Here is a 15116-nt window from a genome sequence, read left to right on the forward strand (position 1 = left end):
TTGTTTGATTGGCTTAAGCCTCAATTCGTTCTTGTAACACGAAAAAGTCTTAGGTCTAAGATGATATTGTTCTTTTAAAAGTCAAATGTACTTGGATAGATTTGTCTTTTGAGGCAGAGTCGTAAAAGACGATTTCAGAGAAAAACGTCATTAAAGCTTCTACTGCCCAGCTTTAGCAGTCGGTCCTGAATTTTCGCTAATATTGACATATGTATCGTTCTAGTAAACAAGTGAATATATGAAAGACCATATAGTTGAGCTACGGAGGAAGATATGAAGACATGATTGATCACTGCACTGGTATCGCACAGCTCATGGACTGGAATCCTGTACCAGCCTGATTTTTTTTAGGCTTAAATTTCACAACTGCTCTGTTTCATTCTAGTGTAGGTTCATATGATGGTTAAGGAATTAAGTACACTGTTATTAGCCGGAAAGGAAAAGATATGGATCATTTCAAAAACGTGTAAATAGTTAGGCTCTTTTGTTCGCTCACAAATTTTCTAATCTACCGTAAGTTTTTCCAAAGAGTTAGTGAAGTACAAGTGAACCGTCGGTTGAGGAGAACGAAAAATACCGTAAAAAATCCGTTTTTGATAGGACACGGTCGATATGTTAATATTCTAACGTGGCGCAGAGAAGTTTGTCCTGCAAGCTTCGGAGTCATGTTAGAATTTTGATGTATAGAACTTGGCCTATTATCCTAAATTCTCACCGAAATTCCGTAGATAACAGACGATGGACGGCTCAGGAAGTGTATCTCTCACACAGGCCTTATATTCAAGGTAAACCCTTTCAATTTACTCTTAGATCAATTAGATCATCACGTTCACTCCCCCCCCCACCCCTCACCCCCCCCCAAAAGGATCAGGAATAAAAATAGTCAATTCTGTGACGTACACTGTGTTTACGTGTACAGTCTAGCCCGTCTTACACGATTTTTTAACATCCACTAAAATATCCACACAACACAGGCGGTAACTTTGTCCGCCAGAGAACTGAGTACGATGTCTATAATGAACTTGAGAGTCATGACATTGCAAGATGTCCGAAAAGTCTGAGCAATAAATAAATAATCGGCATGCACAGGGTAGAGCTCGATTTCTTCACCCGATGCCCCACCCCTCCCTCCACCCCCTCCGCCCCTGTAAGCGCCTTAATATCAACTCCACGCGCTTCCTTTAGAAAAAGAACACCGCTTTTAAGCGGCCACAAACTTAACTAATTTAATAATGTCTAGTCTGCCAAGATTGTTCATTAACTACAATTACGATTTATCACAACTAAATAATCCATGCACAATAGTGCGGTTGATTTCTTACTTATCACGCATGGCAGCTTCAAATTCCCTTAAGTATTATTAACGTGGACATGTCCGCATTAACCGGCTGACCCGGCTTGACTATTGTTTTCATGTAAACGCTTAAAAACATTTGACTGCAAAAGGGTTACCCGACACTGTAAAGAAGGGTCGTGTAAAGAAGGCCTTACCTTGATAATCGGCAATGGACACAGCAAATAACGTGACTTGCCATAGTTTGGGGGACTGAACACGATCCCAAGGTCCGGCATAAGACTCTAAGGTGGTGCGAGCCGTGATCGGGGTGGGCCTGTTAGACAATCTATATTCATATATTTTATTTCCTACAATCTATATTTTGTCGGGGACAAAATAAAAAAAAAGGAAAAAAAACTGTCTTGACTCGTGGTTGATTCAAGGTTGACTCGTGACTCACGATTGACTTGGGCTCGTGATTGGCTCGTACTTGTAATGCTACAACTTTTCCAAATAAGCAGTTATAAAGTCAATGTACTTTCAATTGGTTTAAGATTTCTGATTCCTGTCCCTGTCATATTATATGCTTTGTCCTGCAACAACAATGCAGTTACTAGTCAGCTGCCTGAAATTTTTGACCAGGATTCTGTTCATTTCCTTAGTATAACATTGTCATCTCCTATAACAAGCTAGAGAGGACTGATTTACTCGACTGTATTTTTCGGTTTACCAACAGTTTCTGGATGACTTATTCCATTAACAATGGTCGGGTTAGGGATAGTTCCAGTACCTAACAAAAAAGATTGGAACAGGGAAGGACCTTATCTCCATCATAGGAAATGGTGAGTACAGTTTCATGAAATTTCTCTTTTTAGTGAAATGTATATTTTCCAGTGCATTTTTGTTACATGTAGTTTGTTTCTTTTTCTGAGGACTCCATGTTCCATCATCTTCTAAATTCTTCTGGGAAACTATTTAAATTTACTGTATCAATATTGAAGCCAAGAACTTGTGATCAAAGGACTAATTTTTTTTCCTTATGCAAGGCTGCCTACAGTACTTTCACTGCATAATTGAACAGACCTTTATTGTAAGCAAGTAAATCATGGTTTGTGGTGAAACAGGATTTGTAATTTCTTGGTGGTTATTTACCAGAAATGATATGTGAATGATCCATAGTCTTTAAAACTAAGGCACCTAAATTAATTGGCAGTAAGACGGTTGATCACTCCAGTGGCTTTCACTTGCACGCCCGTAGACCTTTGGAATAAGAATTATAAATTTCAATTATTTCATGCAAAGATTAATTACAAACTTTTGTCAGCATCTCTCTGGCTTATTCTGGATATAATATGGTGCTCGGCGAAGGGAACACCAACAGTAATCACTTGCAAACTGTCTTCGGGGAGGGTTATTAATTAAAAGTGGGAGGAAATTTTTTGTTGTGTTCATTTGCTTCAGATGTTGTTATGTGAATTTTTCGTGACATTCCAATTATGACAAGTTTGTTCTCTTGAAATGAGTGGGAATGGAAAGTCCCTTAAAAGTACATAATCATGTAATGTCCCAGCTAAGAAATTAATCTGAGCAACCGTGTATATCAATTTTCAAATTTAACCACGTGGCAGTTAATTTATTATAATCTTGCTTGGAGACTACTTTAAAAATATTTGCTTTTGTCGAAGAGGCACAGACCATCCATGTTTTGTCATCTATGTACTTGTACGGTGTATGCCATTTAATTTGGGCGATATGGCCATCATTTCAATTTCCGTTGTTTTCCAAGTAAAGGAAGTTACCAATGTTGATAGCAATAATGTTCAGCATGGACCAGTTAATTTTAGTATAATTTTATAATTTTTCCCTAAATCTAGTGAGTAGTGGTTTTGCAAAGCATACATACATATACAATGTATCCATAATAATAATCATTTGTTTATAATCTGTTGAAAACAAAGGAAAAACTTCCACGATCACTGTGGGTATGCCTTTCCCGCTATTAAAACACAGGAGCTACAGCTGTACAGCACTCGCTAGACCTTGATATATTCATTTCTGGAACTTTATACGAGTATGAATATGAGACAGATAACCCAGTTCAAACGACAAGAACTGAAGGAACGGCCAAGAAATGAACAGCCAAATGAACGTAAAGCAAATAAACGCCCAAACACAACCCAACCAAAACAAACAGGCGGCTGAAAGCCCAGACAGATACCAAGACCAGCTGTAGTGGTTTTACAAAGTACAGTGTATACATGGTGTGCAATGATAATAAATTAATACTTGATTTAAATGCAAAAATTTGTGACAGCTATTTTATTTGCTTCTAGCATTAATTCCCTGATACCCCCGGCCCCCCAATTCAATGTTGTGAAATAGAAAAATCAAACATTGTCTGGGGGGGGGGGGGGGGGGGAATGTTTCCAAGACGCTCGAAAATTGAACTTCACAGCTGCAAAGTGTCTCAACACTTTTTTTGCCCATTGTGCAATTCCAGAAAATATTCATACTATCCCATGGAGGGGATTGGAATTTCTTGGGGGGTGGGGGTTCTGGAAGACCAAAAAATTTAAAGAAATGTATGAAGCTCAACTGGAATTTCCAGATGGGTGGGGAGGTGTTACAAAAAAATCCCTTCTTTGGGGGAGGTATGAATATTTTCTGTAGCTCTGTAATACTGAAAATTTTATGTTACTTTTTGTGATGTCAGACTGTGAACTGTTAGCTAAACTTCAAAGATAAGTCACCTTTTCACCTATGTGACAGCTTTTGCGAGCCACCATTATTAATAATGTCATGCAGCTAAATGCGTGGATATTCAAATGTGCCACATTTACAAAACTTATGAAGAACCCTGTTGATTTAAACCGTTGTACATGTAAATGGTCAATATTTCTTAATGGGTCTTATAATGATAGTATCTGATGAAACTAAAAACTCGGAAGGATGGGTAATGTTTTTAAATTTGGGATGTGGCAAATGACATGTAGTGGAATTAAGGTAACCGCAAAACCTTCAACCTTTTTTAAATGCAACCAAAAGAAGAAATTCATTATTTAGTTCATATATTTTTTCCAAAGAAAAAAGTTGAATGAGGCATTGTCTTGATGCACATGTATCCTGAAATTATGTGGAAAAACATAGAACAAATGAAGAAGCTAGTCATAAAAGGGGATAAGTGACGATTTTGGTTGTTTTTCTTTCTTCTTGTTCCAAGTTAGCTGAATTTTTGCATGTGGTCTTCAGTGTAATAGAAAAACGTGTTCCTGTATTTTTGCCGCTGGTTTTTGCTCTGTTTTAGAGTTAAAACGTAGGCAAAAAACTTGGCTTTTCCTAGCCATGTCTTTAGGAGTTTATTTGTTGAACAGCAAACAGGTAGACTGTTTATAGTGTATGAAGTGAAAACCAAAACCCACAGCATATAGAGCGGAAATCTGGGAACGGATTGTTTACACCGGTTATTGTGACGTGAACACAACATGTGAATCGATCGAGCGTCAAACGAAATGCCATCATACAAAAACGAGATGTGCCGTATTAGAGCTCTGTCAACTAATGTCTTAAGCATTGTTTTTAAGTACCTTGTATGCCTGCCTGGTGGTTGAGAGGCATCATAAAGCCTCGATAGACCCGTAAGTCATCAGCACGTTTTAAAGAATCAAAATGTGTTCTGAAACTTCGAAGGCAGCTGATATACCGTAATCGTGTTATCGGCGTTCGAAGTCAGATCGAGCCAGGTAGCAAAGTCCAAGAGCAGTTCTTGCCCAAAACAAATACCCTCTGGTGAGTTGTGGCCCATTTGCCAAGCGTCGCTAGCGTCAAAGTTTGGAAAGCGAGGACTGGTTTTAGAGTGATAAAATTTGTCTTGTACCGACCGCCATGTTTTCCCGCGCACGAGGTGTAAAGACCCTTCCCGGCATGCATTGCGATTACGTTCTGCGGACGTTTCTCGAACTGGTAACTAGATTTAAACATAATAATGGCCAGCAAGTGGCGATCGATTGTAACAGATCAGGAGCCATAATCGGGGACGGAGACCGTAAGTCTTGGGATCCGCGCGCACCTATGATATGGGACAATTTTTCTATTTCTAGAACAAATTGCGCCATCCTGACGTCATATATCCGCGCGGATCCGCGCAAGTGTCGGGGGCTCTCGCGTGGATGTTGTCACGTTGAGTGATCAAATGGTAAGAGCTCCGAGATTCTCTTGCAGATTTTTCACAGCGAGGGCAGGGAATAAGAACCAGGACTCTTATATGTAGTTTTATGCTCTAAGCTGATGGAAAAGGTGAGTTTTTTTTTTTCGCCCAGTGAATGAATAATATCTGCTCGCGCTAGTTGTACGCGTAAGTTTTTCGTTTGTTCTGTGAAGAAAAGTTATGTAAGAAAACTCTTTACTCTGGTATCGAGTTGATTTGTGAGTTTCCCAAAAAATGCTTAATTAAACCAAACCCTGTTTTTGATAGTTTCTGATGGTTTCTGTTTGTTTGGCGAGTTTGCAAAAGTTTTTGAAAGGAAAGTCTGACGCGTACATTCAGTAGCTCATTTGCATAGTGCAGCGCGCGCTCTTTCAAGTCCGAGTCGGTGTTTTCAATTGTCAACAAACCTTGACAAAGATTTATTTCGTGGTCTTTTGTGCCGAGATGCTGCAACAGTTTTCACGAACGCCAAAAGGCTACTAATATCATGTGTGTTTCTTTAACATAGTGAAATTTTACGCGGCGAAAATAAAAGAAACAAGGAGTTTTGATAACTCAACCAAAAAAAATCAAAATCGTTATTCGAGTTGATTAAAGAAAGCGTCGTCGTAATTTTGCTGATTATCTCTGCTGTATTCGCATATTTTCAGCTAAGCTTTTAATATGTTCTCAAACATTTATCAACCTTAAACATATTTAAAAGCTAGAGATATTATGAGTTCGATGCACGTTTTCACAAAAGTGGGGAAGTCCAATTTGTCATGTTTTACTGACTATACAAAACACGCATCGGCGGGCGCTCTTATTCATCGACAACAGACAATTATTTTTACACAAACAAAACTGAGCAGCATCTACAGACAAACTTTATTGTCGCTTATTGGGCCTTGATAAAACATCAAGCGTTGCTTACAATTCAGGCGAAACTCAAACTTGCAATTATTTTTTTTTTGTTTTACTTTTCGGTCGAGAGAGGAGGGAAACTTTGAAGTCCTGAAACGCTGCTATATCCAAATATACCCAACTAGTTTTTTGCTGTGGTTTGGAAGAGCTGTTAATCTTCAAGATATGTGAAACTTAGAGTGGAGTAATGTACAGCTCATGTAAAAGAAGCATCCGTCAGAACACAACTTGGTCAGCGATATATATCTAAGCTTAAAGCGGAACATACCCAATTTCGACACTGTCTTACTTCACTCAAACTGAAGCAGCTTACGACGAAAATACTTAAGCAAAATTCCAACAGACGTAAACGCGTTGAGTTGTGGGCCAAAAACATAAAAAATATCGGGAATTTCGGACGCCATTTCCCCCGCGCGACATCGGCAAAAATCCTCGCAGCATGTTTGCGCGTGTGCCGCAGGCGATGGCGCAATTTGTTCTAAAAATAGAATTATTGTCCCATATCATGGGGACAACCCCAATACTAGAAATGGCGCGCGCTTACGGTCTCCGTCCCCGATTATGGCTCCTGAACAGATCTGTGATCCAGTTTGCGTTGATTTTATTTCAAATCGGCATGATTTGTAGTGTTTTGAACTTCTGGGATCAGGGGACATGCAGATGTATGGAGACCCGTACGTTGCGCAGAAGGGTTAATCTGTTAATCTGTCAGCCCTATTTATAGAGCGTTTTCACGTGGAGTCATCAAATTCTTAAATCCAAAACTAAACAGCCACCAAAGTTGTTATCCTCATCAGGCATAAGAGGTACCAGCGCATTTTGAACCTGGAAGTTATGGCGGTGCGTGACATAAAGCTACGATCGCGTTTGTCGAAAACTATGTTTTATCTCGTGATTTTTTAGCCATTTAAGACGTTGCCGTATTTGGAAAAGTGCTCATTGAAATGTTTATTTGTTTCATTTTATTTTTATTGACACCTTTTTTTGACCTGAAATCAACATTTTTGAGCTTATACGTTGCGTGAAATTACCATTTTCAGGAGCCCATTATGGGCTCCTACCATTTTGCTGTTTTCTAAGTGAAACCAACATCCTTGCCGTCACGCGTTAACGTCAAATCAACATTTTAACCTATTTAGACTTGGAATCAACATCATTGAGCTTATGCGCTGCGTGAAATTACCATTTTGCTGTTTTCTAAGTGAAATTAACATCCTTGCCGTCACGCGTTAACGCGAAATCAACATTTTAACCTATTTAGACCTGAAATCAACATCATCGAGCTTATGCGCTGCGTAAAATTGACATTTTGCTGATTTCTAAGTGAAACCAACATCCTTACCGTCAAGCGTTAACGTGAAATCAACATTTAAACCTTTTCTGACCTAAAATCAACATTTTTGAGCTTATACGTTGCGTGGAATTGACATTTTGCTGGTTTCTAAGAGAAATCAACCTCCTTGCCGTCACGCGTTAACGTCAAATCAATATTTTAACCTATTTAGACCTGAAATTAACATCATTGAGCTTATGCGTTGCGTGAAATTGACATTTTGTTGGTTTCTAAGTGAAACCAACATCCTTGCCGTCACGCGTTAACGTCAAATCAACATTTTAACCTATTTAGACCTGAAATCAACATCATTGAGCTTATGCGCTGCGTAAAATTGACATTTTGCTGGTTTCTAAGTGAAACCAACATCCTTGCCGTCACGCGTTAACGTGAAATCAACATTTAAACCTTTTTTGACCTAAAATCAACATTTTTGAACTTATACGTTGCGTGGAATTGACATTTCGCTGGTTTCTAAGACAAATCAACCTCCTTGCCGTCACGCGTTAACGTCAAATCAACATTTTAACCTATTTAGACCTGAAATCAACATCATTAAGCTTATGCGTTGCGTGAAATTGACATTTTGCTGGTTTCTAAGTGAAATCAACCTCCTTGCCGTCACGCGTTAACGTGAAATCAACATTTAAACCTTTTTTGACCTAAAATTAACATTTTTGAGCTTATACGTTGCGTGAAATTGACATTTTGCTGCTTTCTAAGTGAGATCAAAGTCCCTGCGGTCGCGGCGGGCCGATCCTTTGTTATGATAAACCGAGGCGAGACTTCGACTTATAACAAAGGCTTGGCTTGGTTATTATGACAAAGGATCGGCTCTGTTTATCATAACAAAGGCCCGGCTTCGTTTATTTGCAGCCTCGGCGGGAAAAGGGCGTTAGGTATTTTAATCAAAAGTGAACTTTGTCGAAAACGCTCCAAATTTCGCATAGAGTTTTGTTTAGGTATGTTTAGCAATGTCCCGTAGTTTTTCCGCTAAACTTTGCTTCGTTTTCAGGATATTGCGTATGCAAAAAACCACTCGGTTTTCCTAGCGGCGTCTTTATAAAGCGAAGCCAAAACCAGCGGCAAAAATACAGGAACACGTTTTTCTATTACATTGAAGACCACATGCAAAAATTCAGCTAATTTGGAGCAAGGAAAAAGAAAAGCAACCAAAATCGCTTATCCCCTTCTATGACTAGCTTCTTCAAATATTGCAGTCAGTAAGGAGAATCAACAAATTGAGCTTAAGACCATAAAAAGGTTCATCTAGTACAAATGAAAAATCATCTCTTTACTCTTGTACTGCTACCTTAAATTTGGAAACATGTTAAAACTAAATTATAAGGAAATATTGAGGAAGTACAATACTTTTTGTATGCTTTGCTCTCAAATAAGATCACAAAATTCCAACTAGCTGAAGGATTTCCCTACAACGATATAACCTCACTCAGCGATCAGGCGTTTCTTTTTTTATCTTTTTTTATTTCGGAGAAAAGCGGCGGACAAGGGGGCGGAGGCGGCGTGGCTGGGCTCAGGGACTGATCTGATTGGCTACTATTGTCTCTGTTTTGGTTGAGTTTGCACAGGAGCCCCTTGCGTGCACCATTTTATATCCAGAACATTTTTCTTCATGGCAATCAAGAAAGGATGATATAAGAGAACCCACCCCTCATACGTGGGGCTCTTCTCATGGTCATGTTTTCAATAGCCTGCGTACAGGCGGATTAGCGGGGTCTTGCGCGGTACACGAGCGCGCGCGAAGCGCGAGGCGAGAAAAATCCGCCTGTAGTCACACCATTGTTTATACTCTACCGCCCCCTTGAGAGAGAACAAAGCAATTCAAATAACCAATTTACAAATGTATACATGACGCAAAACAGTCAACAGACGTGAACATCTAAATTTAGCTGAATTTAAATCATGTTGTGTCAGAACGAACAAAGGAGGTAAAAACCTAAACATCGAACTCAGGAGACGAAAAGCTCGAACAAATTCAGGATGACAAGTTGATGACCCACTTTGTTTTGTCAACAAAAGTTGTAGGAGAAACAGAAGACTGTTTCTCTCGCAAAAGTTTTTTTAAACTTGCGCTGTTGACGGTCTTTGGTGGTATTAAAGACTCGCTGGATAGTGGATCAACCACATTCTTCCAGGATATCTGCAAGTTCGGCCGCCAGTTCACACCAGAGGCGCACGTAGAGTCGCTGAACTAGCATCCATGAGATTCCTGAGGGAAAGAATAAGACTGAGGCAGAGAGCTAAGGGAGATTCGAAGAAAGAAGCCGAATCACCAGCACAGAGCTCTTTCTGCGGATGACGCTGCAGAGGTACTCGACAAGGTTAAATCCAGTATCCAACGAGTCTTTAATACCACCAAAGACCGTCAACAGCGCAAGTTTGAGAAACCTTTGCGAGAGAAACAGTCTTCTGTTTCTCCTACAACTTTTGTTGACAAAACAAAGCGGGTCATCAACTTGTCATGCAGGACCCTTAACGAAGCTGAGGTGTCCTTACTGAAGAAAGGTCTAAATTTCGCCGTGACTCCTACGAGCGTCCCAGCCACCGAGATCATCGCCAAGATTGAGTCAGCAGTCAGGCCACTAGATGCGCAGCGAGCAGACACAGTCAGGAGATCCGTCAACACCATCCTTCAACAGGCACAACCTCCCACGCCCAACATCACGAAGGAACAGCAGGAGGCTCTTAAAAGCCTAAAAGAGGACAACTCCATCATGGTCCTTCCGGCCGATAAAGGTCGCGCCAGCCTAATCCTGGACGCTGACACATACCACAAAAAAATGTCTGCGCTATTTGATTCCAGACCGTACCAGCTGCTCAACAAAGATCCGACAGACCGCTTGACCCGGAAGCTATTTGAGAAGCTGCTAACCCTGACACGGAATGGACACATATCAGAGGCGGTTTATAATAAGATCAGACCCCGACGCAAACAACAACCTAGGATCTATGGCTTGCCGAAGATCCACAAGGTCGACACACCGCTTAGGCCAATTGTGTCGTGTGTCAACACCTTTGTATACGACCTGTCTGCTTTCTTGGTAAACGTATTATCTCCTCTTGCAGGTAACTCGAACTTCACAGTGAAGAACTCAACTGACTTCGCCTCCACCATCGCCAGCAAAAAGATCCAGGACCACGAGATCATACCGATCGAGGGCGCCGTACAAGCCGCGCTACAAAAAATGGAGAACGACGTAGGCCTGGCTGACCGCACGACACTTACACCAGTTCAAATCGCGGACCTCTTGGATTTCGTATTAAGATCTACGTACTTCCAGTAAAACGGATCGATTTCCGAACAACGAGACGGCGCAGCCAAGGGGAGCCCTGTATCCGCGGTTATTGCTAATCTCTACGTGGAGATATTTGAAGAACAAGCAATAGAGTCCGCACCTTGCAAGCCTAAGATCTGGAAACGCTACGTAGATGATACTTTCACCATCCTGGATCGGGATAGAGTTGACGTCTTCCTGCAACACCTGAACAGTCAACAACTATCAATCCGTTTCGCCATGGAGATCGAGAACAACAGCAAGATCGCCTTTCTCGACACGTCAGTTTATAGAGAACCTGATGGCCGCCTTGCCACCAGTGTCTACAGGAAACCAACACATACTGGTCAGTACCTATCGTATGATTCACACCACCCTCAGTCAGTAAAGCGCGGTATTGTGAAGTGTCTGTACGACCGGGCTAAACGTCTCGTGACCAAACCATCAGTAATCGCTGGAGAGAAGAAACATCTGTCATCTGTACTTGTTTCTAAGGGATATCCCTCCTCTTATGTACAGAAGATCACAAAGGCACGAACAACCCCAAGAAGAGAGCCAGTCGCGGAATTTAATTCCACCGCCGTTTTACCTTATGTCCAAGGAGTTTCGGAGTCTCTCCGCCGCTGCCTAGAACAACAAGGCATTCGCACCGTCTTTAAGTCCGACACGACACTTCGGTCACACTTAGTGCGACCAAAGGACACCTTCAACGCGGCTAAACAAGATGGTGTTGTCTACAGGATTCCCTGTGAGTGCGGCAAAGTCTACATCGGGGAAACAGGGAGATCTATGCAGGAGAGGATCAAAGAACACGACAGGGATATACGACTCGCCCGTACCCAGACCTCCGCCGTTTCTGAACACACCCACGAGACCGGCCACTATCCTATCTGGAATGAGGTCAAGTTTATTGATCGAGATCCTCACTGGTACACACGTAGGGTCAAGGAAGCTATTCACATAAGACTTCACCCTATTAACATCAACAGGGATAGTGGAATTGAAATTCCTGATGCATGGATACCCACGATCAAGAAACACAACAACAGGAGAACGGTACAACAGCGGACCACTGAGGGAACAGCTACTCGCCGGAACAATGAAACAGTAAGAGGATCGAAATGCACCAATCACAGCCGACCTTTGTGATATAAATAATACCGTGCAACCAGTCGACCTTATCGCCTGAAGAAGACTAGCAGTAAGCAGTCGAAACGTCGCGATCTACATCTCAAGTGACTACATCGTGAGACAAACGATAATACACTTTATTAAAAAAAAAAAAAAAAGAAACATACCCAAGAAATCAACCTTGCAATTTTGCATTTTGACAGTTAAATGTACTGTAGCTCGGAAAGGTATTGTGTAAAGATTTTAATCCAGGTGAAACTGGCACTTGCAGAATTTGTTTAGGCTCAACCGCTTAATTTTTTTTTCTGAAATTCATAAGCTCTACACGTTTGCCATATCTATAATACCAATTAGGCGAATACTGAAGAATGCTTTCATGAATTTTCACTGTTTTGCTGTAAAGAGGCTTTTTCAATAAAAAGGATACAATGATTGACTCCTCTGGTCTTCAAGATTTCGCGCCAACTTTAACTCGATGATTTTTTTCGTTGCTCTAAAGAGATTTTCTTGATCAAAAAGAATTTTCACATTCAAATGCTATCAAATTCGCAAAATTAACCAGGCGCTAGTTCACGTTGTAATACAATAGCTTTAAAATTTTAGCACAAAACCTCACAATGTTGTTTCAAATGCGTTACGGTAATATGAAATGCCAGGAATGGAAGCTGCTTTGTAAATTTTGGAACTGTTAAAGGACGCAAGAAGATTGCCAAAAATAGCATCAATTCTAGTCAACAGATATATTAAGACGGAATCCACCAGAAGTTCGAGTAACAAGTGGACAAAAACCTAGTACCAAGATTATTTACATCGTCTTGCAAACTTTAGTGCGACTGTTTTAAATATCTGCTCAAAGAAGATCATTTCTAGCAACACCAAACGTCGAAAACGAATGTTGAACTTCACATGAAACACTTGAAAGTACTGGTGAAATGAAACTGATGATGAAATTTTGCCTGTGTTTGCACAAGTTCTCGGAACTTTGAAATTTATTTTCTCTCGTTCCCATGGGAAATTGTTTTCGGTGTTATTTTAGGCAATTATTTGTGTATCTAGCTTCACGAAATTGTAAAAATGACTGTAAAATTCTTAAAATTATTTTGCTACCAGATTTTTGTCCACTAAATCCTGGAGTTGCTCGATTTTCTATCGGATTTCGTCTTAACCTTCTCATTGATTGTAGTTTCACCAAGCTGATATTCATGTTTCTTGTAACTACGAGAGTAGCAAACTTTAACCGTTTGACTCGAAACAGTATGTACAGAAAATGACTCGCGACTCGCTAAAGTTAGCTTACTTTAGCTTAGTTTGTTATTTATTGTAAAGCCACACGTATGTTGTCACTGATTTCTTAATGAAGACTTCTACTACTACTAAGTTATTTGATTTTTCCTTCTAGATTCAAAGAGAAACATCAGAAAGCTCAGTGGATCACCAAAGAGCGAAGCAAGGGAGAGCAGACTGTAATAAAATGTTCTCTGGCAGGAACCTATTCGGGATAAATGTTGTGCTTTTGGGGTAGCCAAGGAAAAAGTCGACACAGTTGTCTTGGATTAAAAATTTCCGCTTCCCTTTAAAAGCAAACGAGAAATTAGTCGGAGAAAAAACTAACTTTTTTGACGACATTATTGTCTTGGATTTTACAAAAATACGCTCTCAAGGCGACCGGGAAAATAAGTCTCTTGGCGGGAAATTTTCTCAGTGAATGATATTGCGCTTTTAAAAGGGACTAAAAAAAAGTCGGGAAAATACTAAGTATTTTGGCGGGAAAATTGTCCTTAGTAAAAAAAAAGTCTGCAATTTTGAATGGCGTCTGGTTTTGAGTCAAAAATATACTAAGTCTTTTGGCGAGAAAAATCTTGCACTGTGCAGCGGATTTGTCCCATCAAAAGTCAAAGTTCTGGCTAGACTCTGTTCAAAATCGCAGAATTTTTTTCTTTGTGGCAACCCTACATAGTCAAAATATAGCAAAAGAGATAGCCTACATTTTGACGAGTTACCAGTCCCCTTTTAAAAGCGCAAAATTCTTTTTATTTTGTAAAATGAAAGACAAAAGAAAAATGAACAAATAATTGTTGTTAAAATATTTCATTGTTTAACTATCAATGTAAATATCTACAAGTTTGATTAACATAAATGTGTTTTCATGCTATTAAAGGAGCTGAAAACGCAACGTCTGAAAATTGTTTGTAGAAACTAGTAAGTAAGACGAAATTACCAATCTCTAAAACATGTAAAATTCTTACAAGGATCGCCAAAAAACAAAAATAACTCTGGCAAAAACAAATCGTAAAATGTCTAATTTTAAGAAATAGAGCAATCGAAACTACGGACCAGGGGCCCGTTTCTTAGGCTCGATTACCAGCCGCTTTTCGGGAAAGGAGCCCGCGCTCCTCCCCCGAAGTCACGGCTGGACTCGTGGACTTCACATTGTTACTTTCAACCAATAAGAAATCTGCCTGCCTGAATCGAACAGGCTGCATAAATTAGCTTTCTCGCAGTAGCAAAAAAGCTGTGCGATATGAAGTGCGATCGCATTAGTGGGACATTTAACTAAATACCGTCAACTGATGAAATCTTGCCTAATCTAAACCGTAGTGGCATATACAACACGCAAAATAGTCAACAGCCTTACGCGTTAGAATCTATATTTGAATCATGTGGTGCCAGAATGTCAGATAACGAACAAAGTCAACGAAGAGAGGGATAAACGCAAACATCGATCTCAAGAAAAAAACACTCAGTCGAACTGATGTGCACGGCAGTCTTCTTGAAGTGAAGCGACACCAGTCTCTGGCGCAGCCAGACAAAATTAAATTTTTAAATGAGCCGAAGCAAAGCGAACTAGCAAAACATAAACATGGTGTCAACACCACGCACACCATACAACATCATGTGCGTGACCTTTGACATGACAGTTGCTACACCATAGTCAAACAGCTCTGCTCTACTCTTCTATAGAACACAACATAT

This window comes from Orbicella faveolata, unplaced genomic scaffold (genome assembly GCF_042242905.1).
Source record: "Orbicella faveolata isolate gen_17 unplaced genomic scaffold, um_ofav_v1 contig_34, whole genome shotgun sequence".
Taxonomy (NCBI): Eukaryota; Metazoa; Cnidaria; class Anthozoa; order Scleractinia; family Merulinidae; genus Orbicella; species Orbicella faveolata.